This window comes from Peromyscus leucopus, chromosome 6 (assembly GCF_004664715.2).
Source record: "Peromyscus leucopus breed LL Stock chromosome 6, UCI_PerLeu_2.1, whole genome shotgun sequence".
Classification (NCBI taxonomy): Eukaryota; Metazoa; Chordata; class Mammalia; order Rodentia; family Cricetidae; genus Peromyscus; species Peromyscus leucopus.
This window is the reverse complement of record NC_051068.1, coordinates 53,390,013-53,406,014: the sequence shown is the minus strand read 5'-3', so window position 1 is coordinate 53,406,014 and position 16,002 is coordinate 53,390,013. Positions and strand designations below refer to the sequence as shown.

General features: G+C 41.2%; 1 pseudogene; it reads right to left on the bottom strand.

The window, feature by feature from the left end:
• Window positions 1-2,259: 2,259 nt before the first annotated feature.
• The window catches only part of LOC114691741, a 77,363-nt pseudogene continuing 63,620 nt past the window's right edge, over window positions 2,260-16,002 (bottom strand).

The following is a 16,002-nucleotide window of genomic DNA, read 5'->3' as shown; positions in this document are numbered from 1 at the left end:
CAGCTTTGGCAGAAGATAGCCAGAGGCCACAGCCAGAGTGTGGCAGCTGGCAGAAGACAGCCATGGTGTCCCTATGATGAGCAAGTATGTGGTGGGGAGATGAGAGACAAAGAGAAGCAGAGTGGTTTGTTCACTGTGAAGAGAAGTGAAACCCGGAGACAAAGCAACTGTGAGGAACAACCTGATGAAAGATGTCTGTGCTTCCACCTGGGGCCACAGTGACGTCTCAGCCCATGCTGCCACCCAGGGTCATATCTGGGTCCATGGTTCTACTTCAGCGAAGGTCTGTGTTGATGCCCATGGCCCATGTTACTGTTCATGGTCTGTGCTGCAGCCTGAAGCCATGTTGATGTCAGAGCTGGGGTGAGCTGACTCCACCCCTCACTGGCCACCACATGATGGTGCCAATGGAGACCTGTGCTCAGGAAAGCTGGCCCTGATAGTGTGAGTATGGGAGAACTGACCGTGCCCCTGGCTGTGTGGCATGGGCACAGGAGAGCTGGTCCCATCCCTTTCCCAAGGCAGCATGGGAGAGACTAAACGCATGTTTCTCAAGCTCTTCAGAGATCTGCTAAATATGACATTTAAAATGGTTAATGTAAAAGCTTCCCATAATAGAAAGAAATGCTCCTAGTGGGAACACTAAAGTTACAAAGAGAGATAGATAGGGCACAACTCCACCTGAATTATGATAACACTAACCACTTGACAAAGCTTCCTTATGCCCTTGCCTAATGCCAGGGCTCTGCTCAAACTGTGGACTGTTGATTGCCCTGCTCTGACTGGCAAAAGTAAGGTCAGTCCCCCAACTTCCTTCTCCACAGGAAAATCTCTAGACCTGGGTTTGGCAGCCAGAGGCCAGTGCTGCTCTGTGTGGCAGCTAAAGATTGAATCCTGAGCCGGGTGGTGGTGGCACACGCCTTTAATCCCAGCACTCGGGAGGCAGAGGCAGGTGGATCTTTGTGAGTTCAAGGCTAGCCTGGTCTGCAGAGTGCAATCCGGGAAAGGCGCAAAGCTGCACAGAGAAACCCTGCCTTGAAAAACCAAAAAAAAAAAAAAAGATTGAGTCCTGTCCTGTCTGATAGCTGAAGACCAGCCACTGCCCCCAGCAAAGTCATCGAGATCACGGGAGCCTAAGGCAACCATCTAGGTCGTGGGTAAGTCTTTGGCATTTTAACTGATACAGATTTAGACTATGTCTCCTGCTATAATTTACCCTTCTCAGTTCTTTGATGATATTGACTGACTAACTGTAGCTTTAACAGCAGCAAGCACAGCAGCTGCTCCCCTAAGGCTGAAGCTGCCTTCATTTCATATGTAAAAAATCAGGCTTAGGGCCTCACTTTCCTAGAGCTACTAGGTCTCCAGCTGAGAAAGACAGTTTCTACATTGCTACCAGACTCTGAAAGGAGAGAAACTCACAGATGCGGTATTAGTCAGAGTTCTCTAGAGTCACAGAACTTATAGAATGAGTATGCACATGTATGAATTTATTGGAATGACTTACAGGCTGCAGTCCAATAATGAGTAGCTGTTAATGGCAAGTCCAAGAATCTAGCAGTTTCTCAGTCCCACAAGGCTGGGTGTCTCAGCTGGTCTTCTGTATATGCTGGAATCCCAAAGAAGTAGGCTCCAATAACAGTGGAGGAATGGATGTGCTCTCAAGGAGAGGGCAAGCAGGCAAAGAATGAACAATCCCTTCCTTCTTCCCTTGTTCTTATATAGGATTCCAGCAGAAGCTGTAGTCCAGATTAAAGATGTGCCCCTTCAGGCCTCAATATCTGCATCAAGCCTGTGTCTTCCAGCTTCAAGATCTGAATCAAAGACATGTTGTCTTCCTACCTCAGGATCCAGTCCACTAGTGTGCCCTCCATTTCTAGATTATAGTTCATTCCAGATATAATCAATTTGACAACCAAGAAGAGCCATCACAATGTACCCCTTGTCAATTTGACACACAATTGTATCTCCCTATGTCATGATTAGTTTCTAGATGAAAACAGTAACCAGGTCATAATAACACTGAAACATAATAAAATTATCTCACCTACAATCACAAATGCATAATATATTTAACCAGGTCATAATTATGCCTAACATGATATAACTATCTTCCATACAACTGAAAACAAATTACAAATTTAGAATAGGTAGCAATGTCCTTTGGGAGACATCCTTTTAGTATCTCAAACTTACATATGATATTCTCTTGGATGTTACAACATATAGTAAGGAAATTGAAAGAAACACAAATACCTGTTATTTCCACAGAGGGCTAATGTAGTCAACCTGCCACCAGGTTGCTGGCTGGTCACCCCAGGGAATGGTGTCATATCTGGGGTTCAGTATTGGTCTCTGCTGTTGGCAGATCTGGCACTCAGCAGCAGCTATAACCAGATCAGCCATGGTGAGTGGAAGTCCATGTTCTTGGACCCATGCATAAGCCCCATCTCTGCCATCATGGCCACTTTGTTTATGGGCTCACTGGGCAATGACAGGAATAGCTGGGGAAAGAGGCTGACTGTCCACAGAATTGGTCATCCTATCTACTTGAATTCTCAACTCCTGCTCAGCTGAGTCACCTTCTGTTGAGCATTTACATGGGACACAAGTATCTTCAAATCCTTTGCCCATTTGGAGAGATCTATCCACATACTTTTTTTCCTAGATGTCTTTCTCACCAATTTTCCAACTGCACTCTTTAGAAGTCCCTGACCATCCAACCAATCCATTGGCTACAGCCCATGAATCAGTGAATAATCACACATATGGCCATTTCTCCTTTCAAACAAACTGTAATACCATATGTACTGTCCCAAGTTCTGCCCACTGTGAATATTTCCCTTTGCCAGTATCTTTCAGGGTTGGCCCAGAGAGGGGTTGTAATGCTACAGCTGACCACTTCTGGGTGATGCCTACATAACGTGCATAACCATCAATAAACCAGGAACTAATCTCTTCCTTAGTCAACCAATCATAGGGGACACCACCATGAGGCTATAGGTGAATGCTTGGCAACAGAGAGCATTATAGAAGGAATAGAAATCACAGCCATTTGGGCAACTTCTTCATGTAACTTGCTTATGCTTTCAGGACTTGCTCAGACCAGATCTCATATATACCACTTCCATTTGAAAACATTTTGCTACTGTATCATACTACACATGGACTTTATGACTTTGTGGGTCCAATAACACCCAGTTCATGGTGGCCAGTTCAGGTCTCGTGGTAACTTGGTGGCCCATTTTCAAATGTTCATTTTCCACTAAGGCTCAATAGGAAGCCAACAGCTGTCTTTCAAAGGGAAAGTAGTTGTCTATAGATGATGGCAAAGCCTTGCTTCAAAATCCCAAAGGTGTCTTCTGTGATTCACTTATAAGGAAACTGCCAAAGGCTCCAAACAGCATCCCTGTCACTGACACCTCAAGTGTTGTAAGGCCTGCTGGATCATATGGTCCAAGTGGTAGAGTAGCCTGCACAACAGCATGGACCTGTTGAAGTGCCTTCTCCAGGTCCCACACTATATATATGTGTGTGTGTGTGTGTGTGTGTGTGTGTGTGTATAGTGTGTATGTATATATATGCATATATATGTGTATATATATGTATATATATATATACATATATATATATATATTCTATGAGTTCTGTGACTCTAGAGAACCCTGACTAATACAGATTTTGGTACCAGAAGTGGGTCTAGAGAAACAGAAGTATAAAAGTGAATCTGGAATAGAATTTTAATTTGCTCGCACCTTTAAATTCACCAGCACCTTCAGCTACTGAAACTTTTCCAGACGCTTTCTCTCCTGGGAGCTCAGAAAGTACTGAAATCCCCTGGTATAAACTATATTTCAAACTGGAAGAGATAAAAAAAACTTTGATTATCTTGATTCACCAATGGGGCAGCAATGGATTTAGTGAAATTTTGACGGTTTGGGGGAAAATGATTCTCCTGGTTATTGATCTTAATATGTCTGGATAAATTGATAAAGGATAGTAATGAGCTCCATGAGAAAATTAACCAACTTCAGAATACAGTGAAGGACAACCATGAACTTAGTAATAAAACTGACCAGCTCCAGATGTGAATAAACAGTAGAAAGTTTTCTAAATGTGCTGTGGAAGAGCATCTTCTCTCAAGCAGCCACAGAGCTCAAGTTGCAGAAAATAAAATGAAAGTGCTCATTATAAGGTTGGCTAAATTACAGCAAAGATTCAAGTCTCAGCCTCAGAGGGTGTCAGCAGTTAAAGTAAGGTCATTAATTGGTGAAGAGTGGGATCCTGTGATTTGGGGTGGCAAAGTGTGGGAGGACCCCACTGAAGCTGAGAACTTTGAATCTTCATATCTCTAGGGTTTATCTCACCTCGGAAAATAGCACCCTTGGCCCAACCTCTTGAAATATTGCCCTTTTCACCTTTCATTGAAGAAATTAATCATTCAGTGTCTGCTAAAATAGCAGTGAGTTTTTCTGAAGGAAATTCCAAGCAAGACAATACTGAGGTCCCTCAAGGTCACCCATAGTTGCCTCTAAACCTATAACCAGACTCAAGGCAAAGCAGGCTCCCAAAGGGGAGGTAGAAAGTGTAGTCCATGAGGAAGTGTGCTGCACTATTAAGGAACTTAATGAGTTTGTTAATTTGTTCAGGCAGATGTCTGGGGAATATGTGTGGGAATGGGTTTTAAGGGTGAGAGATAATGGTGGAAGAAAGATAAAACTAGATCAGACTGAGTTTATTGATGTGGGCACACTGAGTGGAGATTCTAGGTTTATTATAAAAGCTTATACAGTCAAGGCCGGGCAGTAGCGGCACATGCATTTAATCCCAGCACTCAGTAGGCAGAGACAGGTGGATCTCTGTGAGTTCGAGGCCAGGAAGTGAGTTCCAGGAAAGGCGCAAAGCTACACAGAGAACCCTGTCTCAAAAAAAAAAAAAAAAAAAAAAAAAAAAAAGTGTCAAAAGTTTGTTTCCATAGTTGGCTGAAGCGTTTATTAGAAAATAGCCTACTGAAAGGGAGTTGGAGTTTGTTTCCCTTTATTAATGCTGGTGAAGGAATTTTAAGGCTCAGGGAAATTGCAGTGCTAGAGTGGGTAGGCACTGTGTAAAACCTAATCTTTCACAATGTGAAGGCCCAGAAGACATGCCCTTCATGAATCCTCTAAGATGCAAAATAGTGAGAGGGACATCAGCACATTTGAAAAGATTTGTTGTCTCTGTTTTCCTTGTGCCCGACCTTAGAATTGGAGATTCTGCTGCTCAACTGGATGAATTAAATGCAGTTGGTTTATTTGGGCCCTGTTGTAGCAATGGGCAGGTAGCAGCATTGAATTTCCAGAGGCAAAATGATTGCAGTTATCATAATGGGCATTGTAAACAATACAATGTTCGTAATGGCCTAACCTGTAATGGTCAGCAAAGGCAGGGTGAATTTTATCATGTTCTAAGTTTTATGGACCTTTAGCACTGGCTCATCAATCGTGGTGGGTGTTTCCAGAAAAATAAATAGATAAGAAGCCTACCACATTTCTGTTTAATCTGTATAAGCAGAAAGTTTCTCATACAAATGAAAGAAAAGATGCACTGGATTGTGGCAAAAGCCAATCTAAGCCAGTGAATCAATTTCCAGATTTGAACCAGTTTGCAGACCCAGTACCTCTCAAATGAAGGGATGGACAGATTCCCCTGAGGAAGGATCCTGATAAGACACCTAAAAGTTTTACAGTTACCCTTTCTCAAGTTCTTCCACCAAAGGGAACTCAGGAAGAGGAAACATTCAGATTTTCTGGGGCTTTGTTGGATACTAGTTCTGTATTGACACTGATTCCAGAAGATCTCTACATTGTGGCCCTCTAGTTAAAGTAGGGGCTTATGGAGGCTAGGTTAGTGGAATTTTAATAATAATTAATGGTGTTTTGGCTAATGTCTTACTCACAGTAGATCCAGTAGGTCTCCAAACTCATCCTGTGGTTATTTTTCCAGATTCAGAGTGTGTAATTGGGATAGATAAACTTAGAAGTTGGAAGAATTCTCACATTGATTCCCTGGCCTGTGGAGTAAAGGCTATTAGGGCTGAAAAGCCTTTAGAGTTACCTCTGCCAAAGAAAATAGTGAATCAAAACCGGTATCGCACCCTTGGAGGAATTGCAGAAATCAGTGCCACCATCAAGGACTTCAAAGATGCAGGGGTGGTGGTTCCCACCACATCTCCCTTTAACTCTGTCTGGCCAATGCAGAAGACAGATGGATCATGGAGAATGACAATTGACTATCGAAAACTCAAGCAGGTAGTGACTCTGATTGCAGCTTCTGTACCAGATGTAGTGTCCTTACTTAAAAAAAAAATTAACACATATCCTGGTACATGGTATGTAGCTACTGATTTAATAAATGTCTTTTTCTTGGTATCTGTCCAGGACCACCAGAAGCAATTCACTTTTAGTTGGCAAGGCCAGAAGTATACCTTTACAGTTTTGCCTCAGGGATATATTAACTTCCTGCCCTGTCTCATAACTTAGTTAGAAGGGGTCTTGATCATCTGTCTCTTTCACAAATTATCACACTGGTACACTATATTGATGAGATTATGCTGATTGGACAAAGTGAGCAGGAGGTAGCAACCACTTTGAACTCACTGGTAATACATACTTGTATCAGAATATGGGAAATAAATTTAAAGACCTTCTACTTCAGTGAAATTCTTAGGAGTCCATTGGTTTGGGGAATGCAGAGATATTCCTCCTAAGGTGAAGGGTAAATTATTGTACCTGGGCCCTCCCACCACCAAGAAAGAAGTACAATGCTTAGTGGGCCTATTTGGATTCTAGAGAAAGAACATTTCTCACTTGAGTGTGTTACTCTGGTCCATATACCAAGTGACTCAGAAAACTGATACATATGTGTGCGTGTGTGTGTGTGTGTGTGTGTGTGTGTGTGTGTGTGTGAATTTATTGTAATGACATACAGGTTGCAGTTAACAATGGCTATCTGTGAATGGAACGTCCAAGAATCTAGTAGCTGTTCAGTGGCATGAGGCTGTGTGTCTCAAGCTGGTCTTCTGTACATGCTGGAATCACAGAGAAGTAGGCGCCAATGCCAGTGAAGGAACAGATGTACTGACCAAGTAGGGGCAAGCAGGTGAAGAACAAACCATCCCTTCCTTCTTCCATTGCCCTCATGTAGATAGTATAGGGCTGGAGAAATAGGTCAATGGATAAAGTGCCTGCAGTATGAGAGTGAGGAATAGAGTTCAGACTCCCAGCACCAACATAAATGCCAGGTAGACATGGGGCCTGTGTGTAATTCTAGCTCTTAGTAGAGAGAGGTAGGATCACCAGGGCAAGCTGGCAAGGGAAATGAGCCCTATCTGTGAGCTCTGATTCAACTTAAGACACTTTGCTTCCATGAGCAAGGTAGACAGTGATGGAGGAAGATTCCTCAAGTCAGACTCAGGTATGTATGTGCACCTGCCAACCATGTGCAACCTTGCATGCACATGAGCACCATATCACACACAGAGACACACATTAAAAATTGGAATAAACTCCATTTAAATAGAAGTAACATTCTGGGGTATGATTTCTGATATTTTAAACCATCAGTCTCTTCTACTTTGTTACAGAGATTTTTGAGAAATGAATTCAGACATCTTTGTAAGATAGGTTATGTGTTGGCATTTTATTGGTTTGATGCTCTTTTTTAGTTTTAAAAGTTAGCATATGAAGTGAAGGGTTTTGTTGTGATATTCCGATAGATAGCTATCCTTACTCTTCCCTTCCCTTGCTATCATTTCTTGACCTTTGCTCTATTTCTTACTGGTCTGCTGCTTCCTTCCACAAGCCCCTTCTCCTTTCATATCACAAGCATTTATTACCCTCTCTTTTATTGCTGAAAAAACAAAAGCCTTCCAAGCTAAGCAGGTATATTAGCACATAACTGTAAACAGATAAGAATAGGCCCAAAGTTAATTATAATTCATTACTAACTTAACTATCTTTGGTTCTCTAATTAAAAGAGGAAGCAAATGACTCCCTGAGGAACATAACAAAATATTAATTGTGAAATGATGAAATAGCATTGTTTGCACACAGCATAGAGCACACATGTCCAAGCACATAATGATTATTTGATCATTGCAATTATTAGGATGAACCTATGTTTAGGAAAGTGGTACTTGAAAGAAAAAGGTACTTCTCACTGTTGATATCAAGGAGGAGAAATCAAAAAAAGAATAAGTAATGTGAAAACTTCAACACATATCTTACTTCTAGTCAAAATACAAAATAAGAAGATAGTGAAATAAACAAAGAAGGGACACAACTTACCAAGTGTTTTATGAACAAGAATAGACAAAGATACAAGGACATTTTTAAGATAATCAGCTAGATAGATGTCAGAGATGGTGGGAACACTGTTAGTCTCATTGCTACAGTGCATTCTTGATTGGTCAGGATGATAAAGGAGGAACAGAAACAGAATTTTCCCTAGTTCAGACATGGACCAGTTGAGTCCCTCTTTCGCATGAAGAAATAAAGCGAATTTGAAAATATTGATCCTGGGGCACCAGCCATTCCAGGGAAGACCTGCCCTACTTGGCCCCAGGTTCTGGCCTTCAGGCAGGACCCCCCCACACACACACTCCCATCGGGAAGGTTCCCCTTCACCAAGACCCCCGCATGACCCTACAATCTCCATGCCCAGTCCCCATGCCCATCTGCCCGAGACCCCAGCCACTTCATGAGACTCAGAGCCCAGCCCCCAGCTGCCATCCTGCCCAGAGCCCCACCTGGACCAGAGGGTACCTGTGGTCATACCCAGAGAGGCCGGCCCCTAGGTCCCATCCCTGGGCACCAGCCATTCCAGGGAAGACCTGCCCAACTTGGCCCCAGGTTCTGGCCATCGGGCAGAAACCCCCCCCCCCCCGCCCCAAGGTTCCCCTTTTCCAAGACCCCCCCTCGCAGACCCTGCAATCTCCATGCCCTGCCCCCTCACCCATCCACCCAGAGACCCCAGCCACCGCCTGAGACTCAGAGACCAGCCCCCATCTCCCATCTGGTCCATAGCTTCCATCTGGACCAGAGAGAGGCTTCCTGAATCTGTCAGCTTTGTCTGGACCAAGTGCACTGATAAGACCAAGAACGAATCCATAAGGAGATGGGCAGACATCAAGGCAGAAGTACATACAACAAAATAAAGAGCAATACAGCATCACCAGAACCTAGCCCTCCTCCAACAGCTAGACCTGAACATCACAAAATGGAAGAAGCAGAAGAAAGCAACCTTATGAATAACATCATGAATAGGCTAGAGACTTATAAAGAAGAAATCAAAAATGAAATTGAGGAACAGACAAACAAAAAATGGGAAGAACACTATAAAAAAAAAAAACTAGAGGAAAGGACAAATAAAGCAGAAGAAAACAATAAATCCCCAAAAGAAAATCATAAAAAAGCAATGAAACAGATGAAGGAAACAGTCCAAGACCTGAAAAGGGAAATAGAAAAAATAAAGAAGACACAAACAGAGGGAATGCTGGAAATAGAAAATCGGAGTAAACAAAAGGGAACTTCAGATGCAAGTATAACCAACATAATGCAAGAGATGGAAGAGAGGATCTCTGGCATTGAAGATATGGTAGGAGAAATAGATTCATCATTCAAATAAAACACTAAAGCCAACAAAGTCAAGACCCAAAATGTCCAAGAAATTTGGGACACCATGAAAGACCAAACCTATGAATAATAGGGATAGAGCAAGGAGAAGAATACCAACTCAAAGGCACAGAAAATATATTCAACAAGATCATAGAAGGAAACTTTTCCAACTTAAAGAAGGAAATGCCTATGAAGATACAAGATGCCTATAGAACACCAAACAGAGTAGACATCCCAAAAATGTCCCCTCACAACATAATATTTAAACAACTAAACATACAGAATAAAGAAAGAATATTAAGAGCAGCAAAGAAAAAAGGCCAAGTGACTTATAAAGTCAAACCTATCAGAATAACACCTGATTTCTCAATGGAGACTTTGAAAGCCAGAAGGACCAAGACAGATGTAATGCAGACACTAAGAGACGATGGATCCCAGCCTAGACTAATATATGCAGCAAAACTTTCAATCACCATAGACGGAGTGAACAAGACATTCCAAGACAAAGCCAGATTTAAACAATACTTATCCACAAACTCAGCCCTACAGAAAAAACTAGAAGGAAAATTCCAATCTAAGGAAGTCAGATACACCCTTGAAAACACAGGCAATAGATAACGCCACAGCAGTAAACCCCAAAGAAGAGAAGTACACACACATTACCACCAAAAAATAACAGGAATGAACAATCACTGGCCATTAATATCCCTTAATATCAATGAACTTAATTCACCTATAAAAAGACACAGGCTTACAGAATGGATATGAAAACAGGACCCATCTTTCTGCTGCATGCAAGAAACACATCTCAAATTCAAAGATAGACACTACCTAAGAATAAAAGGCTGGGAAAAGACTTTCCAATCAAATGGTCTTAAAAAGCAAGCAGTGTAGCCATCCTAATATCCAGCAAAATAGACTTCAAACTAAAATCAATCAAAAGAGATCAAGAAGAGCATTGCATACTCATCACAGAAAAGATCCACCAAGATGAAGTTTCAATTCTGCACATTATTGCCCCAAACACAAGGGCACCCACATATGTACAAGAAACATTACTAAAGCTTAAACCACATATAAACCCCCACACATTAATAGTGGGAGTCTTCAACATCCCAATTTCACCATTAGACAGATCCCCAAAATCAAAACTTAACAGAGAAATAAAAGACTTAACTGATGTTATGACTCAAATCAATATCTATAGAACATTCCATCCTAACAAAAAAGAATATACCTTCTTCTCAGCACCCCATGGAACCTTCTCTAAAATCAACCACATACTTGGCCACAAAGCAGATCTCAACAGATACAAAACAATTGGAATAACCTCCTGCATTCTATCGGACCACCATGGTTTAAAGTTAGATTTCAACAACAACAAAAACTACAGAAAACCTACAATCTCATGGAAACTGAATAATTCCCAACTGAATCACCAATGGTTTAAGGAAGAAATAAAGAAAGAAATTAAAGACTTCCTAGAGATCAATGAAAATGAAGACACCACATACCTGAACTTATGGTACACTATGAAAGCAGTGCTAAGAGGGAAATTCATAACACTAAATGCCCACATAAAGAAGTTGGATAAATCTCACACTAGTGACTTAACAGCACAACTGAAAGCTCTAGAACAAGAAGAAGCAAAGTCTCCCAGGAAGAATAGACACCAGGAAGTTATCAAAGTGAGAGCTGAAATCAATAAAATAGAAACAAAGAGAACAATAAAAAAATTAATGAAACAAAGAGTTGGTTCTTTGAGAAAATCAACAAGATAGACAAGCCCTTATCCAAACTAACCAAAAGACAGAGAGAGAGAGAGAGCATCCAAATTAACAAAATCAGAAATGAAAAGGGGGCATAACACAGACACTGAGGAAATCCAGAGAATCATCAGGTCATACTTCAAAAACCTCTACTCCACATAACTGGAAAATCTAAAAGAAATGGATAATTTTCTGGATAGGTACCACATACCTAAGTTAAATCAAGACCAGATAAACTATTTAAATAGTCCAATAACCCCTAAGGAAATAGAAATAGTCATTAAAAGTCTCCCAACCAAAAAAAGCCCAGGACCAGATGGTTTCAGCACAGAATTCTACCAGATCTTCAAAGCAGAGTTAATACCAATACACTCTAAATTGTTCTACACAATAGCAACAGAAGGGACATTACCAAACTCCTTCTATGAGGCTACAATTACCCTCATTCCTAAACCAAACAAAGATGCAACAAAGAAAGAGAACTACAGACCGATCTTCCTCATGAACATTGATGTAAAAATACTCAATAAAATACTGGCAAACAGACTCCAAGAACACATCAAAACAATTATCCACCATGATCAAGTAGGCTTCATCCCAGGGATGCAAGGGTGGTTCAACATAGGAAAGTCCTTCAATGTAATACACCATATAAACAAACTCAAAGAAAAAAACCACATGATCATCTCACTAGATGCAGAAAAGGCATTTGACAAAATCCAACACCCCTTCATGATAAAGGTCTTGGGGAGATCAGGAATACAGGGAACATACCTAAACATAATAAAGGCAATTTACAGCAAGCCAACTGCCAACATCAAATTAAACAGAGAGAAACTCAAAGCGATTCCACTAAAATCAGGAACAAGGCATGGCTGTTCGCTCTCCCCATACTTATTCAATATATTACTTGAAGGTCTAGCCAGAGCAATAAGACAACATAAGGAGATTAAAGGGATACAAATTGGAAAGGAAGAAGTCAAGCTTTCCCTATTTGCAGATGACATGATAGTATACTTGGGTGACCCCAAAGATTCAACCACAGAACTGATACAGCTTATAAATACCTTCAGCAACATAGCAGGATACAAGATCAACTCAAAAAAAAAAAAACAGTAGCCCTCCTATATACAATTGACTAACAAGCTGAGAAGGAAATCAGAGATACATCACCCTTTACAATAGCCACAAATGATATAAAATACCTTTGGGTAACTCTAACTAAGCAAGTGAAGGACCTATGTGACAAGAAATTTAAATCCCTGAAAAAAGAAATTGAAGAAGATGTAGGAAAATGGAAAGATGTCCTCATGGATAGGCAGGATTAACATAGTAAAAATGGCAATCTTACCAAAAGCAATATACAGATTCAATGCAATCCCCATCAAAAATCAACACAATTCTTCACAGACTTGGAAAGAATAATACTCAACTTCATATGGAAAAACAAAAAACCCAGGATATCCCAAAGAATCCTGTACAATAAAACAACCTCTGGAGATATCACAATCCCTGACCTCAAGCTCTACTATAGAGCTACAGTCATAAAAACAGCTTGGTACTGACATGTGGAGCAATAGAATTGAATTGAAGACCCTGACATTAATCTACACATACAATTTTTGACAAGGAAGCCAAAACTGTACAATGTAAAAAAGAAAGCATCTTCAACAAATGGTGCTGGCATAACTGGATATCAACATGTAGAAGGCTGCAAATAGATCCATATCTGTCACCATGCACAAAACTTAAGTCCAAGTGGATCAAAGACCTCAACATAAATCCAGTTACTCTGAACCTGATAGAAGTAGAAAGTAGTCTTGAGCACATTGGCATAGGAGATCACTTCCTAAATATAACACCAGTAGCTCAGACACTGAGAGAAACAATCAATCAATGGGCCCTCTTGAAACTGAGAAGCTTTTGTAGAGCAAAGGACGCGGGCAACAAGGCAAAGTGACAGACTACAGAATGGGAAAAGGTCTTCACCAACCCCACATGTGACAGAGGACTGATATCCAGAATATATAAAGAACTCAAGAAATTAGACATCAAAATGCCCAACAGTCCAATTAAGAAATGGGCTATAGAACTAAACAGAGAATTCTCAACAGAGGAAGCTCAAATGGCTGAAAGACATTTAAGGAATTGCTCAACATCCCTAACCATCAGGGAAATACAAATCAAAATGACTCTGAGATACCTTACACCTCTCAGAATGGCTAAGACCAAAAACACTGGAGACACCTTATGCTGGAGATGATGTGGAGCAAGGGGAAATCTCCTCCACTGCTAGTGGAAATGCAAGCTTGTATAGCCACTTTGGAAATCAATATGGTGTTTTCTTAGAAAATTGGGCATCTATCTCCCCCAAGACCCAGCTATACCACTCTTGGGCATATACCCAAGGAATGCTCAATCATACCACAAGGGCACTTGCTCAGCTATGTTCATATCAGCACTGTTTGTAACAGCCAGAAACTGGAAACAACCTAGATGCCCTTCAACTGAAGAATGGATAAATAAAATGTAGTACATATACACAATGGAATACTACTCAGCAGAGAAAAACAATGGCATCTTGAGGTTTGCAGGCACATGGATGGATCTAGAAAAAATCATCCTGAGTGAGGTAACCCAGACTCACGAAGACAAACATGATATTACTCACTCTTAGGAGGATACTAGATGTAAAACAAAGATGACTAGAATGCTACTCACAACTCCAGGGGGGCTACCTAGAAAACAGGACCCTCAGAAAGGCACAGGGATCACCCAATGACAGAGAAATGGATGAGATCTACATGAGCAACCTGGATGTGAGTGGGGGTAATGAAGAGCAAGTTTCAAGGGAAAGAGAGTTTATGGGAGTGGGAGATCCCAGATGGATCAAGAACAGAGAGGGAGAGCAAGGAATAAGAGACCATGATAAATGAAGACCACATGAGAATAGGAAGAAGCAAATTGCTAGAGAGGTCCCCAGAAAACCACAAAGATACCTCCACAATAGACTACTGGCAATGGTCAAGAGAAAGCCCAAACTGACCTACTCTGGTGATAGTACAGCCAAACAACCTACCTGTAGTGCTACAAATCTCATGACTGAGGGAATCTGATGCAGAGATCCATGGCCAGGCCCCAGGTGGAGCTCCAGGAGTCCAATTCGTGAGAAAGAGGAGGGTTTGTATGAGTGAGAATTGTTGAGACCAAGGTTGGAAAAAGCACAGGGACAAATAGCCAAACAAATGGAAACACATGAACTATGAACCAATAGCTGAGGAGCCCCCACCTAATCAGGCCCTCTGGATAAGAGAGATAGTTGATTAGCTTGAACTCTTTGGGAGGCATCCAGGCAGTGGGACCAGGACCTGTCCTCAGTGCATGAGCTGGCTGTATGGAACCTGGAGCTTATGCAGGAACACTTTGTTCAGCCTGGGAGGAGGGGACTGGACCTGCCTGGACTGAATCTACCAGGTTGAGCTGAATCCCCAGGGGAGTCTTTGCCCTGGAGGAGATGGGAATGGGGTGTGGGCTTGGGGGGAAGGTGGGAGGGAGCGGGAGTGGGAGGACAAGGGAATCCATGGCTGATATGTAAAATTAACTTATAAAATAAAATTTAAAAAAAGAAAGTGTCATTGAGATACTTGAACAAAAAATATAGAAATTGAACAAAAAACAAAATAAATGCTTTGGCAACATTACTGGGGGAAAAAAAAAGAAAATATCGTTAAGTTTGATGTTTCATCCTGTGCCCAGTAAGGGATTCTTAAAAGGCAGAGGAAGTAAATTTTATGATAGCCATGGAGATTGGTGAGAAAACAACTGAAGTGCCAGAAGAGCCCTCATAAGTACTGCCTGGTATGGATATGAATTACCCAAATTCTAGGAAAATAAACAGTAATTGAAAGAAAATCAAGAATTCTAATGTGAGTTTGATGTTTACAATTCCTGTTGTTTTGTGTCTAATCTAAAAGATGCATGTGGAATGATGATAAAAAATAATTGACACTTTGGTGTGGGGTTGTTCTTTTCAACTGAGGAAGCTATAAGAAAAAAAATCAGGAACATATTTCACGCAATGATTGAATTGGCTCATTAAAAAACAATGCCGAGCCAAAACTTATAACAGAATGTGATGCTTGGGCTGGATGCTTGGGCTCCTACACTCTCACACAGCATCCTGCCTTTGTGACTTCATCACTGGCAGCCACTTACATTTAGCAAAGCTTCGCTTCTCTCACCACCGTTAACACTAGCAAACTGGACCAAAGTCCTTTCTACCATACCTGAAAGTAGTTTTGGCAAACCTGACTGCAACCCCCTCTCCGTATGATATAGGATAGAAGGAGAAAACATATTTTGATTAGACTAATATTCAAACACCAACTCCCTTATTAACTGGTTGTAGGCCTCATCATTTCTCCTTCCTTTGTAAAAGTCAGTGTCTTTACTTATGAGACAAGGCAGATAAAATCTTACTGTGCACCTGCCTTAACTCAGATGAATTTTATTTTAAAGGACAGCATCATGCCTTGTTTATTACTGTTTCTAATTGTTTGCCCATCTGTCTATCATCTGTC